The following is a 16,902-nucleotide window of genomic DNA, read 5'->3' on the forward strand; positions in this document are numbered from 1 at the left end:
GTAAACACTTTCAGCAAAAGTAGCTCGATAAAAAAAATAATTCAGAAAAATGAGTAGATCTCCTATATACATATAACGAACAGTCTGAGAAAGAAATGAGAAATCAGAGAAAGAATGACTTTCATTATATCCTCAAATAATGTAAAATGTCTTGGGGTAACTCTAACCAAAGCAAGTGAAAGACTTGCGTGATTTAAAACTTCAAGTCTTTGAAGAAAGTAATTGAAGAAGATATTAGAAGGTGGAAAGATCTCTCATGCTCATAGATCAGTAGGATTAACAGTGTAAATGGCCATCTTACCAAAAGCAATCCACATATTGACTGTAACCCCCATCAGAATTCCAACTCAGTTATTCATAGATCTTGAAAGGACAATTCTCTCAGCATTATATGGAAACACAAAAACCCAAGAAAGTAAAAAACAATACTGAACATTAAACAACTATTAGATGTATCACAATCCCTAATTTCAAGTTGCATCACAGAGCTATAGTAATAAAAACATGTTATTAGCACAAAAACAGACACATTAATTAATGGAATCCAATAGAAGACCCAGACACAGATCTACACAGCTATGGACATGCAAACGATTCTCCAACCTACCACAGAGACACTTGCTTAACCATGTTCAGCACTGTTCTAGTCATAATAGCCAGAAATTGGAAACAACCTAGATGTCCCACAACACAAGAATAGATAAAGTAAATGTGGTACATTTACAGATTGAAGTATTACTAAGCCATTAAAAAATGGCATCATGAAATTGCAGGCAAATGGATGGAACTGGAAAATAATCATCCTGAGGTATCCCAGACACAGAAAGACAAATATGGTATATATTCAATTATATGTGAATATTAGCGATTAAGTCAATGATAACCAAGCTACAATCTATAGAACCACAGGGTAGGCATAGAGTAAGGGACTAGGACTGACAGTTCTCATTAGGAAAGGGAAATAGAATAGATAATTATGGATGGATGGGGGCTGTTTGAGGATGATCAAATAGTATTGGGGAGAGAGGAGTGAGGGAGGGGATATGGGAAGAGACAGCTAAAGTTAAGGGGCATTTGAGGGGTAATATGGAAACTTAATACAGTATAAACTTACAAAAAATACATACATATAAGAAGGCGATCTAAATGAAATCACCAAGTAATGGGAGAGACAGAGACCTAACTGACCATCTTTTATCACCAACCAAGCTTCCAGTACCAGGGTTGGGTTTCAGCTAATGGAGTTGCTGTCCAAAGGAGTCCCATATAAATCCCCAGGAAACCCCTGACTACTTCCAAGACTATAGGTTGCTCTCCACAATCTAACAGCAAGGTCCCATTGCTGAATACACCTACAGAACTCATTGAACATGGAGAAGTAAAGCTGGTGCCTGCATAGAATCTTCATGCCAGTGTTCTAGAACCTTTGGTACAGGAAGGTACTCTGTAAGCTAGCTCAAGAAAAACATAACTTTATCCACAAATCCTATATCTGCATGGTGTCTTGCCTGGTTGTAGGATTAATGATCAAATAACTGATTTGACTTAAGGCTCACTCCATGAGATAGAGCATATCTGACACTGCTAGGATAACAAAGCACCAGAGACTAGATAGTCCAGGACCTAGGCTAAAACCAAGTACTACTAGTCAAAAAAAAAAAAAAAAAAAACAAAAAACAAAAAACAAAAAAACACCACCAACAAAATCAACATAGTGATAAAGTAACTAATGACATTCTGTATACTCATGAGTCAATGCCTTGTTAAGCATCATCAGAGAAGTCTTTCTGCAGCCGATGGGAACTAACTAATATAGAGACCCACAGCAGACATTATGCAGAAAGTGAGAAACTCTGGAATACTTAGCCTTAAATGGGGTATCTCCATAAAATCCCTCCCCTCAGAACTCGGGGAAACACATACACACACACACACACACACACACACACACACACACACACACACACACACACGGTCTCTGTGAGATGTACTCACAGAGACTAAAGCAGCATGCACAGGGTCTGCATAAATCTATACACAAAGTCTTCTGGGCTGATACTATGGCTTTCCAGTTTTGTGTTTTTATGACTCTTGAGTGTGCCAACCAGAGGCTCTGATTCTTATGCCTTCTCTTGGGTTTTTTCCTTTTGTTGGTTTGTCCTGTCCAACATTGATGTGATAGATTTTTGTTTTATCTTATTGTATTTTATTTTAATACTACAAAAGAAAAATACTGTATCATCCACAACATATTACATAAGCAAAATTTTCTCTGTAATCTGTGATCAAGGTTTTCATGTATTTTATCTCATTTTTAATATTTAATGATAAGCAGTAAGTTGAAGGTTTTGTAGATTTTAGCATTTTGTAGAAATTCATTCCAATGTGGCAGTGCACGTCAATGTAAAATCAGTCACAAACAAAAAGAGTATTCTATCTGTAACAATTTAAGGAATTTTCAGTATCTATGTAAATGAAAGCTATTAGAATTAATTTCCTATTGACCCAAAGTTCTAATGGATAATAATAAAATAGTGATGTGTCCTTATTTTTAACAAGTAATGTCTATAGTAACTCATTAATGTTATATTTTCTAGCTAATCAATATGGGATTTCAAATATGGATTACTACAATACAAAGTTTGCTAAATATGAAAGATAAAAAATTTTGAATTAGGCCTAGTGTTACTAACCCAAGATTATTACAGTCAGACTTCTTGGTTCATGTTGAATGTTCAAAATCACTAACTGTTTAATTGATAAGAAAATACAAAATAATAATATAACAGAATGATATTTAAATATCAAATTCTGAAAACTGCAGCTGAACAAATATTCACTTAACAAAGATGTGGAATGTTTCCTGATCAGAACTTTCCCAGTGGGCTAGATGGAGAAGAGCAACACACAGTGCCTAAGCCAACATGTGATGCTACTATATATTAATTACTGAGAGGTTAAACAACTGAACAGTTCATAAATTTAATTCAGCACAACAGGTTCTCATATATACAAACTAAACAGCAAACCATGAAGACCATATTGAATTTTTAATATAGGAATAATGTTTCATGTTAAAAGACTTTATAAGAAATTTTGTTTATATTTTATTTTTAGAGAATATCCTGTATAAGTATACTGTATTTACATCATTTCTGACTTTTCTTCTCTCAATTCCAACTCCCCAGTCTTGCTGGTATTTCTAACCCCATCTTCTCTCTGTCTCTCTGTGTACATGTGTGTTTGTCTTCACATATATAATAACATATGTATTATGTGTTTATATGTACATACATATTATATATACATATGCACATACATATCACACACACACACACACACATATATATATATATATATATGTCTTATATACTCTGAATCCATTTAGTGTTTCCTTATATAAATGTATTTAGGACTAACCACCTCCAATTATATAACCTATCATGTACTTTTTCCTAGGGGAAACTAATTTTTTCTCCATCAATCACTGCTTGCCTGTGGTTCTTCATTTAGGTGTGGGACCTCATGGACTTTATCTTACCCACATGGGCATGTCAACTGGCATCTCCATTATTCAGATTTTGTTTAGACCAATTAATTGTTGCAATTTCATTGATGCAGCATCCCCTTTGTGTATAGAAGTTAATATCATGAAGAAGATACGCTTGTCCTCTGTCTCTTATAAGCTTTCTTCTCCCTCTTTCTCAATGTACCTCTAGTCTTAGGTGTAGGGCTTGCATTGTATAAGTGGAAAATTGCACAAGGCACCTCAAGGCCCCCTTTTCTCTGCATTTTGATCAGTAGTGACTCTCTGCAGTAGCTTCCATCTGCTTCAAAAGAATATTCTTTTATGAGTGGCGAGGGCTGCACTAACCTGTGGGTATAAGGATACATATTTACAATACAATTAGAAGCTATACTGATTCAGGGAAATTGTTGAAGTAGGTTGTCCTTCAGAGTCTGTACCCTCTTCAGCCAAGGGTATTTAGCATGAATTCCTTTCTTCCGAGGTAGCCTTAAGTCCAATTAGACAGCCGCTTGCTACCCTCAAGATACAATTTTTAAAGGCAGATAATTTGTGTCCTGTGGAATAGAAACAAAATGTCCTAATAAATACTCACATTGAGTGTTAAATACAGCACCTCGTTTCAATAATAGCTACTACATTTAAAATCTCTGTATTTTAGAGTGTTATCAGTGATACTTTTATGTTCTGATACTTGAGGAGATTTGTATATCTCATACCATCAAAACTTCACTTCACTCATGTAGTTACAGATTTCAACTAATTTCAAAATTCGATGTCTGAACAGTGGAGTTTCTCTGCTGTGACACTAGATGGTGGTAGAACACTTTAAGAATTGAGCACATTCTAAACTTAGAGGAACCCAAGTTTATCAACAAAAGTGAAATAAAAAAATCTACTCAGTGAATAAACGTGCTTTGATTTTTTTTGAATGGAGAGCTAGAATTTGATAGCTATTAACTTATGACTCAAATAACACCTTGATTTTTAAATAAGTTCAAACCAGCATAGTTCATGAGACTCAGTATATTTTGCTTACCATTTAATCTCATCCTACCAAAGTTATCAAGAAAATATTATATGCAAACTTTGATACAGATTCAACACAGAGAAACATAGAAGTCTCTGATCAATTACTATGGTCTTTATGAAAAATTCTCAAAAGAAAACCTAATTAATGTAAGTATTCACAATGCAAACTTTCCACTGGGAAAAAGTATTACTCCTTCTATTCCCAGAGGAATATCTAAGTACACTACAAGAGCCCAGGAGGTCAACTATAACTACAGTACAGCCTGAAGCTTACTTGTTTTGAAAAATATGTATCATAATAAAATTAAGACTACAAATGAGTAAATGAGTCAACCAAAAACACTTGTTCCCTCCCCATACAGAAGTATCTGGGGAATAATAATTCCCTTATATTTTGTTAATCAATCTAAGATTTTAACAAAATTTTGAATTGTGGATAGCTTAGCACAAATCTCTTACCATTTCCTTAATATAAAAACTTAGAAGTTAGATGACCAGTCAGATGTCACAGGAACTAGAGCCTCCGTAAAATATTATTGCAAATAAACAATTTCCGATACATATCCAATTTACTTGCCTTCATGTTATGAGCTATCTTTTTGATTTCCAGCCATTTGGGGTGTTCGGAGAAATAAACTTCATGGTCAACATCTGGGTGTGTACATTGAAATTTATATTCAAACATTATAAGTATGCATCCCATGCAAGCTGCGTAAGGGTCTCAAAGGCACTATCACTGTTCTTTGCTCACCATCTGCCCAAGTCTGAAGCATACCATTTGCATTTACCATTATTACATGGTGCGAGCAGATGCATGATTTATTGTGTCCCAAACCCACTCATTTTTATTACAAGGCTACATAACTGAAATGCACAATATTATTATATTGTGGCCAGGAGAAGAAAATGAAGACAGAGGAATAAATATATAGAAAACACATGGAAATGCCTACTCAATGCAGAGAAGATAAATTCACTGTGGAAAAAAAGCCTCAATCAGGACATGATGTGGTCACTATTACTAATCCTAGTTTAGACTGGTAGGGGTCACTTTGATATTTCCATAATTGCTACCTTTCTTCTTAGAGTCAGCAATTTTCCTATGTTCTTTAAATAAGATAAAATTTAAAACAAAAAGCCAAAACAATACTCTTTTAACAAGAGTTCTATAGACAAACGAATGAAAACTGTTCATAATTACTCCCTGGTTCCATGGTGCACCCTTTGTGTAATGTACAATGTACATTAACACATTCAAGAATACCTTCCAGAAATGGCTCAGAATTATTTTAGTGAGATACACAATGCATTTTAGTCACTTGTTTTAATAGAATATATTCTTGGAAACACAGCTTTCAGTTTTGTCTCAACACTACAGTTATTAGGTTCTCAATGCAAATTCAAAAATTTCCAAGCCATTTTGGGTGCTTATTTGTGAATATTTAACTCCATAAAAAATTAATTGTGTAATGACATATGCTTGTAATACCTGTACTTGACAAATAAGCACTTGAGAAATATAAGAACAAACACAAGTTCGAGGTCAATCTTGACTACTTAGTGAAATCCAGTTCCCCAAATAATATTAATTTCCAAGTATGCATATTTTGAATTACATATGCATACATATATTTTAGTTATCATCCATATATTCTTAGTGTCTCATTTTATTTGTTCCTTCCTCTTTGTTTATTTTCCTTTATAGTTTGTTTGTAGATACTTTTTCCTCCTTTTTGAGACTGGTTCTCATAATGTCTAAGATGTCCTTAACATTCTGAATGCTGGAACTACAAGAAGAAGCCATTACTCTGACCTTTTTTCTTTTTATATGTGATTATCTCAATGTATAAATATGAAACCCACATGTAAATGAATAAAATATAAATCATGACCTTATTCTATATCAAACTGATATCAGTATTTACCTCAAAACAACTGAGGAAATTTAATGCTGGCACATAAATAGGTGAAATTAAATGAGACCAGGAAGTATTCAGCCAGCCCTCAAAAATTCAGCTCTCTAATAAAACAGAGAACAAGCAATATGTTTATCTCTTAGTAAATTTTCCAATATGCTTGCCAATAAATATATGTCAACACATACAAACTATACATATCCTGACTTCACATTATTTTTTAAAAAAATTCAAAAGGACCATGAAGGGTTATAATAAGAAATCAATTCTTAAAACAAATGCATCATTCACTCATTGTTTTTCTTACATTTACTTCAAAAAGTCTTGTTAAGTAAGTTCCAATAAAATTTGCATATTTGACGTAACTTTTCAAACAAAAATCATAAAGTGATTGTTATTTGGGTTATTAAAGACAAGTGGTTGGCAATTTGGTTTATGTGCATGCTTGTGAAGTTCTTAGGATACCAAAGGAGACCTCTATTCACTTTTGTGGTATTGGATCTCTGGAGTAAATGCATAGCACGACTCTTGATTTGCAGTGCCAGATGATCTTAACGGGCATTAAGCTCCACCACACTTTATAGTAAGTAGGAAAATGTGCCTTAGCCTGTAGCAAATTTTGTTCTAAGTGTTCACAAAGTGTTCCCACAGTCTTCCAGATCACTGAGGCTCATATTCCTCCACAGTCACTGCAGGATTTAGTGCGATTGCTATTTTAAAGTCTTTCAACATTCACACTGGGATTTTATAGTCCAAAGTCAATGCTTGGCATTAGAATTTTCTCATAATTCCTTTGTGCTTTTTTATATATTTGTTTCCTAACAGTTCCATGTGCCAACATCCACACCCAAAGCTCATTTTTTTTAGATAGATTTAACATTTAATTTAAGCTAAAGCTATGCCCTTTCCTCAACTGAATCTGCATCCTAGGATCTGTGTAGAGAAATGGGAAGGTGAACACCATTAATCTGACTTTTGCTATAAGGCCAAGTCACACAGTAAAACTAAATAATTTCCTTAGATTTTTTTTTTTTTAAAAAAAGCATTTTGTTTATCTATTGCTATTGGTGAAAGAAAAACAATTGTAAAATTATAAAATTAGAATTTGCAGTTTCTCTGTGCCTTGGTAGGTATGCTTATAACTTTTTAGTTATGTTCTAATCTTCTTTACCTTGTAACACATTGTCATAGCAATGTGTAGCAGCCAGTGGAAAGAGATACTGGTTAAATTCTTGCCAAGTTATTTTTCTAATTGCTAAATAAAGAATTATCACATCTTATCTTAAGTTTAACACAATACATTATTTCTACTCCATAATGCGAATAAGAAAAATAAAAAGACTGTTTTTCAAAGTTGTTTCAAAATTTGAATCCCATCTAATATTTATCTACTAATAGAAATGTGTTTACTCCAATCCTCAGTGTCTGTACAATGTAGCAGGATAGAGATGAAGGCAGAGGATAAAATAAAAGATAGATGATATATATATAGATAGGTGATAGGTGATAGATAGATAGATAGATAGACAGATAGACAGATAAGATAGGATAGTTACATGGATAAATAGATGGATGAAAGGGAGAAGGAAGGAATAAAAATAAATCAATTAATTAAATAAAAAGATGATAGCTAGACAATATAGAGAAGTCATCCAGAATCTAGATTCTAATCTGGACTTACTAAACCCAGATTTAACATCATTATTCCCAGATAAAGAGACACCAAAATACAGCCTCCACACATGGAGAAGAGGCATCTATAAGCCAAGGAAAAGGAAAGTACCAGTTGTCAACAGAAGGAAGCATGCATGGAGCAGGTTGGGCAACAGCAAGTTACTAGAAAGAATAAACCCAGCTGACACATTGATGTCAGACTTCTGTCCTCCATAACTGTGAGAGAATACAACTGTGTGTTTCTGCATGCCCATTGAACAATCTCTGAGACCTCTTTTTAAAATAGAATTTTCAAAGTTGTTATACAGACATATAAACATTCTGCATGAAGACTGTCTTCTAATTTATAGATGTACATTTAAAATACTGAGATGTTGGCTGGAAAGTCCCCACAGCAGGAAAAGCTTGTCATACAAGCCTTGCCTCCTGAGTTTGGGTTTTGAATCCCACAACAGAAGAAGAGATGGGATTCCTGAAAGATGCCCATTGATCTTCATGTATGTGCTGTGGCATGAGTGTGCATCTCACTCACACATCTTGTGAACTTATACACAATAGTAAATTTAATAAAAATTTTAAAATACTGTGATATGATTTTTCAGTAAACTAAAATGCAATGGTTTTTAACATTATCTCACAAAAAGATTTCTGTGGATGACAATGTTGTGAACTCTAGGAAGGAACACAGTGATGTAAATAATAGCATATACTGTGCATTCTCAGCCATGACCATCTATAGGAATATATACTTATAAATGAGATGGTAAAATATAAAAATACATAACAGAATACTCATAGAGAGACCATATGAAGTAGGAAAAGACAAAACAAGCAAATTAAGAAATGTCAATGAACCAAATCAAATACTTTTCAACCACTAAGATACAAACTGCATTAAGATCTTTGCTAACGAGTACAGTGCAGGGAGCAGAACGTTTTGACAAACACTTATGAAAGTATGGGAGGGCATGATTTAAGGAACAGACAAAGTACTGTAAGTGTTACTCAATACAGTATCAAGGTAGTGGAGAGAATAAAATGAGTAATATTTGAAAATATTCAAAATGAAATTGAATGGAAGACAAATGGAAAAAAGTTCATGTAAATCTTTTCTTATTACTTGAACTCTGGAATTTCTCCCTTCTTAGCAATTTATCTGACCATTATTTTTATGCATTTTAAATTTTATAGACATTTTTATCCTTATAATGTGATAGGAACATGATTGAGAGGTTAAAGTAGAGAAGAGGATGGAGGGGTGAGAGATAGCCAAACTAAGTATATTTGAAAAAGTCATACTAGAAAGCTGCTATTTTATATGCTTACTAAATATGTATTTATGTTCATATGTATGGGAGCTTTAGTGACTCCATCTTGGTCTAATGGGTCAAAAGTGCATACTTGTTTTGCTCAGCTTTGCTGAAATTCGACAAACAAGATATTTTGCATAGAAAAACAGCACATGTGTTACCCCCTTGAGAACGGGGAAGTAGTTTGTTTGACTGTTCCTTGAACCCGAGATACTTTCAGATAAAGAAGTCTGTAACAATGTAGTATTCTTTGCCGATGTTCCTTTGCCTATTTCTGAGCTGTAGACAAGCACTGGGCAGAATAAACTCGAGGCTGCAGTATTCACTGACAGTCCTCCTGAATCTATCCTATCTCTCTCTCTTTTCTTAATTCTCACTTCCCATTCAGCTCCTGTTCAATAGGTCGGCTGGTCCTAACACATATGAACTAGTCTAATTGGAGTTAGCTTACCCCAAGAATAATGCTTCTCTCAGAATTAATAGGTCACCAAATAAAGAGTCCAGTGCCAGATGTGGGGTATCTCCCCTTGAGCTGTTCATTATTGTCACAATGCCCCAAACAATAGGAGCGCTATTGGCATTGTTTGTTGTTACCCATCAGGATTTGATGATAGGATCCTGCTGTTGAAGACAGCAAATGCTTTGGTCTCAGGACATGGAGGAAACAAGTTGGTGATGATCAGGTATTAGGAAACATGTGCCTGGTACTGTAACTGTTCAAACATCCATGGATGGGGACCCCTTGAGCCTCTGGGTCATTTTACTAAATGAACACAGTGCAAAAAATTCTTCTGAGTTAATATCTCTCTACATATAGGTTGGTGTGCCTCTTGGACCTCATCAGAGAAGTGAATTTGTGCAGTGGGGGTGGTAACTGCAGAAACTCAAATATGTCGAAGTAGAGAACAAGTGTCAGTGTTGTGCTCAGCCACAGATGGGCAGCTGTATCAGACCTTCTCCCCAAAGGCTGGAGTACAGTTATGGAAGAGGGGTCAGCAATGTTGTAAGCTACAGAGGTTGGGAAGAATTGGGCCAAGCAGTGTGTTCTGGAGGTGCCAAGACCATTGCATTTGCTTACTCATGGCCACTGTGGTTACCTATGCAAGACCAAGTCAATCAACATTCCCGCGTGGTGTAGAAAGGGATGATGTTCTCTCACCCCTAGCTGAGGAGTTATTCACAGCTCATAGCCAACAGAGGATGACTACTCATTTTTCCTTCAAGAGCATGCCCCTGGTGGAGGGTCAACCATTTTCCAGTGGATTGCCTCATGAATTGGACTGGGTAGTTTGAGAGAGAAAACAGGAGTTATGAGAGAGAAAAGTGGTAGACATTGAACCCAGGAGGAATATGGGGGAGAGTAAGATCAAAATACATTGTATGCATTTTCAAAGTTCTCCAAGAGTTAACAAAAATACATATTTTTAAAAATGGAAAGAATAAATAAACTAAGTGATCACTATCAGTTTGCCAGCTTACACAGAGCAGGAACACTCAAAATAAATTTGAACACAAAATTTGTGCTCACCTTCTTGGTAAGATTTTATATGCATTTAACTAAAGAGAAAAATAAACACTGTGTGCATGTGTGTATGTGTATGTGTGTAAAAACAGAGAAAATAAGTAAGAGTATGTATGTAGGTATATTTAACATAAAGACTGAAAAAAATTGTTTATGAGAAAGTCAGTTATCATAAATGTGAAATTATGGTATGAATTTCTCATGAAATAAAAAAGAAGTAATGTATCTTCAAAAACTCCTGCAAATGTAAATCAAATATGTAAACAAGAAGTCCGAGACTGAGTATCTGGGCAAATATTTAATTTCCTGACTCATATACTGGGAAAGGAAAATTGAGAAAATACATAGGGAACCATGAGCTCTGGACATTGTGCAAATAATAGAAGTAATAAAAGCTTCATTTGAATATGATCGAGAAAATATTAAACATTGGAGACATAAAAAATTCCATCCATCCTTTTCTATACTTTGTTTTTAGAAAGCCACTTAATGTGATGACTGAAAATTGAAATACTGAAAGTATTTTCATTCATATGAATCCACGTTTTACGTCTGTGTTCCAGACACTTCCAACACAAAAGCATACCCCTGTTCAGGAGCTCTCAGGAAGTCCTGACACATTTGTGAAGTGTAAAGAAATAGTTAAAAAATATTTTAACACTGAAAAATATACTCCACTATATTTTCATTCTCCTCTTTAGAAGTACTTACACATTTTGATGTTAAAGTTTATCCTCAACTTTAATGTCACTCAGTCAGAAGAGTATGCAAATTACCCACCTCACATACTGTTTTTGAGCCTGCCTTGAGTATGGGAACTTGATCTTCAAACTTGTGCCTGAATGAGTTTGGTGAACTGAAATCTTTTAATTTAAAGATTATAATAAGCTTGTGGAATAAGGGTAGCTCTGCTATCAGGGCTCCTTCAAAAACCCAGTCTGTCGAGGTTGAACTGTAAATGCATTTAATTCCATTGCCTAAATGCCCAGTGCGGAATTTGATGGGGAAACTGAGAATGTGTTTTAAGTCTTTTTTTTTTTTAACAATACAATCATTTAATCACATAGTGAGGGGTATTCAGCCAGCCACGAAACATTGTTTTCCCCTTTCTTACTTATTCTGCTTTGCTGAGGATTTTTCACCTTTGCAACTGGACTGAATTTCTGTTTGATGTGGTTATCCCAAGTGAACAGGAATCTTCTGGGGGAATTTTGTGGACTTAATATTTCCTGAACTACTTCTGATTTCATTTCTCATTAAGTTCAACAACATAAAAAAAGAAAAAAAAAAAAAACAAGAACATATCTATAAACAAAGTCTCTAAATGAAATGTGGGTCTGTCCTTTATAGGAGGCCTAGAAGAGGTTTCCGGCATCTGCAAGCTTAAAATTAGACAATAGTCACATAAAAGCTGTTCCCTCAGGCCTTCTACATTTTTGGCAATTTCCACCAGTTTGGTAGACAAAAGGATTCAGCTAAGGCAAAGAAAGTTGATTACAGCAATTTTCATAACTGATATGACTATGCACCTTCGTGCTAAACAGCCCTTGTTGCTGAATAAAACAACTCAACAACCAACAGCATCTAGCAAACTTCCATGTTTCCCTCCTCTTCCCCTCCTCGACTTCACTCTTCCTGGCAGAGCAGAAACTGGCCAGGAAAACGGGATGGCAGAAGAGACAGAAATCACATTTCCTTGAGCACCAGGAAAGTAAAGGTGGTTTGCTGTGCACATTGTCATCTCTAAAAAAGTTATTTTGGGAACAAAGGACAAGTGCCACCTTATACTTCCATCAACTTTCCAATCACTTTGTTATTTCTTTTCATTCTTGAATGTCTTTTCAGTCTTTGCTTTTGTATTTGTATAATGACATTTCTGTGAGCAGTATTTTACAGCAAAACCAGATGTAGCATGACTTACCTCACGGCATGACTTTTATTCCAATAAGTAACTCTGTCTCGTCTGCCTGTGCTGTTCCCAAGTTTGGCTCTGAATGCAGCCTTTTTCTACACTAGAAGTACACATGTACCCAGTACTTAACTCCTCATTTGTTACACAATCATGGTTGAGTGGTTCCAGGTTATCTCATTTGATACCTGAACAGTCTTTATTTGGTGATAATCCTAAAGTAATGCAGGGTTTTTTCCAGGTATAAGCCATATTAGGTTTCTGTGATTCAGTTACATAAAGAACCAGATGTTAACTTTCCATTACTGATTATAGTAATCCAATTGGTGTTAAATTGGTCTCCTCAGATTTCATTATTGTTGTGGTTTTGTGTACCCTTATTTCATTTTTAGTTAAAAAAATCTTTTGTGTGAGGAAAGTGCAAGCCTGATTTTCCTGAGATTACAGTGTAAATTTTGCTACTATACAATTTATACTTGACTGCTTGATCATTTTAGACCATGGATTTTAAATAGAAAGATTCAAGTGAAAATTCTCCTGCCCTTAGACATTTGTAGAGGTGTGCTGAAAACCTCTAGAACAAAAAATAGCAATGACTACATTAGGTTCCTTGATAGCTAATAGAGAAAATTTTTACACATTTGTAGGGTCTTCTATACATTTTCTACACTTCCCATATATTAATATACAACATTACACAGCTTCTGGTGTATTGATTGGGGTTGTCTTCTGTTGGAATAGGGAACATAGACCCAAGGAAATTAAATGTCTTGTCCCAAACCTGAAGTAAAAAGGCTACTCTGACTGTAGTTAGTGGCTCTCCCCCTGTGATGAGTCTTTAGAGGACAAGACAAAGTCCCTGTGTCTCGAATTCCAGTGTTCTCGATGAACCTTGGGGGCAAATGGAGAGTTTATGTTTTCTCTAGAAAGAATATTTAAATTATCTGAAAGAGAAGGAACCCAATGATTTTGTAAAGTTTCTGAGTTTATGTAGTACAAATACCCAAACTGAGCATCTTGTTTGAATGATAAAATCTGTCTTCACTTTTCATAACAGTTTTTGGTAGTGGGAGAATAACCAAAGAGAAGAGGTAAGTTACATTAATTTTTAGGTCAGAATAAATTTAGCATGTGGATACTAACATTTGCTTATCACATTTCTTACAGTAAGGCATAACTGGATAACAGCATGAATTTTCAAGTTGGGTTATTCAACAATGATGTTTACTCTATCTATCCCAGGCATTTACTACAGAGTAAAGACAGTGTGCCTTTCAAAGGTTAGTCTCTATCAAATATACCTTATTTTTAGGTCTGTAATTATATTGAGCTGGAGTACAATTTATCTAGAAGGCTGCAAGACTAAAGTTTTTGAAGTTAGAGGACGAGTGTTAAATACCAGAATTTATCTTGAGAGGTAAAGAATAAAATTATGTTTATGTAAAAATATGACTTTGTAATTGTAGCATTGGCATATATAATGTTTATAGTATTTTAGACAATATATTTTAAATAAGTAATCACAAAAATAATATCACTTCTGCAAAAAATAAACTGAACTTCATTTCATATTATTTTATTATTTTGTCAGCCTGACTTTCAAGTTTTAGTTTTTAATATTCTTGCATAAGAGGCGTTTTTGTTGTTAATAATCAGTAATTTAAGGTTACTATTTTCTAGTTGTTGGAGAATTATCTTTATTAAAATCTTAATACAGAAAACTCTAGTTTCTATTCTTATTTATCCAGTTAATGGAGTTTTAGACTCTTCTTTCAATTAAAAAAAACCACTGTTATTTCTTTGGATATCCTTTGAAATTTATTGGCATTTTCCTTTCATGTTAAATCACATTTTTTTCCTTTTATTTTATTTTACAATACCATTCAGTTCTATATATCAGCCACGGATTCCCTTGTTCTCCCCCCCTCCTGGCCCCCTTTCTTTCCCCCAGCCCACCCACCATTCCCACCTCCTCCAGGGCAAAGCCTCCCCCCGAGAACTGAGATCAACCTGGTAGACTCAGTCCAGGCAGGTCCAGTACCCTCCTCCCAGACTGAGCCAAGCTTCCCTGCATAAGCCCCAGAGTTCAAACAGCCAACTCATGCAATGAGCACAGGACCAGGTACCACTGCCTAGATGCCTCCCAAACAGATCAAGCCAATCAACTGTCTCACCTATTCAGAGGGCCTAATCCAGTTGGGGGCCCCTCAGCCTTTGGTTCATAGTTCATGTGTTTCCATTCGTTTGGCTATATGTCCCTGTGCTTTATCCAACCTTGGTTTCAACAATTCTCGCTCATATAAACCCTCCTCTTTCTCACTAATTAGACTCCCGGAGCTCCACCCGGGGCCTAGACATGGATCTCTGCATCCAGATCCCTCAGTCATTGGATGGGGTTTCTAGCACGACTATTAGGGTGTTTGGCCATCCCATCACCAGAGTAGGTCAGTCCCGGGTGTCTCTCGACCATTGCCAGCAGTCTATTGTGGGAGTATCTTTGGGGTTTTCTGTGGGCCTCTCTGGCATTTTGTTTCTTCCTTTTCTCATGTGGTCTTCATTTACCATGGTCTCCTATTCCTTGTTTTCCCTCTCTGTTCTTGATCCAGCTGGGATCTCCTGCTCCCACAGGCTCTCTTTCCCTCGACCCTCACCCTTCATTACTCCCACTCATGTCCAGGCTGTTCAAATATGGCTCTTTCTTAGAAAATTGGGAATCTATCTCCCACAAGATCCAGCTATACCACTCTTGGGCATATACCCAAGGAATGCTCAATCATACCACAAGAGTACTTACTCAACTATGTTCATATCAGCATTGTTTGTAATAGCCAAAACCTGGAAACAACCTAGATGCCCTTCAACTGAAGAATGGATAAATAAAATGTGGCACATATACACAATGGAATATTACTCAGCAGAGAAAAACAATGACATCATGAGGTTTGCAGGCAAATGGATGGATCTAGAAAAAATCATCCTGAGTGAGGTAACCCAGACTCAGAAAGACAAATATGGTATGTACTCACTCATGGGAGTGTACTAGATGTGGAACAAGGATGACTGGACTGCTATTCACATCACCAGGGAGGCTACCTGGAAAACAGGACCCCAAGAAAGAGATGAGGATTGCCCAATGACGGAGAAATGGCTGAGATCTACATGAATAGCCTGGACATGAGTGGGAGTTAAATCACATTTTATATTAAAGTAGTCTGTGGGCACTGGGCAATAAATATTGACACTTTTAAAATTTGTGTATTTCAAACTATTTCTTTTAATTTTAATTTTTTTTGATATAGGGTTTCTATACATCACAGTCCTAGCTGTCCTGAAATTCACTCTGTAGACCAGGCTGGCAACAAATTCACAGAGATCCTCCTGCCTCTGCCTCCTAAGTGCTGGAGTTAAAGACCTGTGCCACTGTTTCCTCTTCTTAATCATCATTTTCTTCACCATGAAGACTATTCTTCAAGCTGGTGTAAAGTTCTGTTTTGTTAAAGCCTATCTTCTGGACTGCTTGTGCGAAACAAAACAGTATATGCTGCAAACAAACACAAAAATAAAAGGTGAAGTTACAGCTGCTGATGTAGAGAATGTTAAGTGGTCAGAGGAAGTATGCTTGCATAGTCTCCCCTTATGACTATGTGGTATATCGTCTGAGTTTTAAAAATGACATTCATGTATTACTTATCCATTTGTTTGTTTATTTATTTATTTTTTATGAGTTTGTGTGTGTGTGTGTGTGTGTGTAATACATATATGTAACAGTCTATCTATAATTATGCACATTTATATTACTATGAATTAAAACAAGTTAGAAAGCAGATTATGTTATCAAAAAATGCATATAAAATAAAAAGCAGTGATAGACCAATTGGTGAAAATTCAAAGTAAAAATGTGTGTATAACATTGGATTATAATATTAATTTAATATATAAAACATAGTGATTTGTATTTCTCATGCTACTTTCATCATCTGCATATATTATAACAGAGCTCATCTATATAACTG

This window comes from Peromyscus leucopus, chromosome 3 (assembly GCF_004664715.2).
Source record: "Peromyscus leucopus breed LL Stock chromosome 3, UCI_PerLeu_2.1, whole genome shotgun sequence".
NCBI classification, from domain to species: Eukaryota; Metazoa; Chordata; class Mammalia; order Rodentia; family Cricetidae; genus Peromyscus; species Peromyscus leucopus.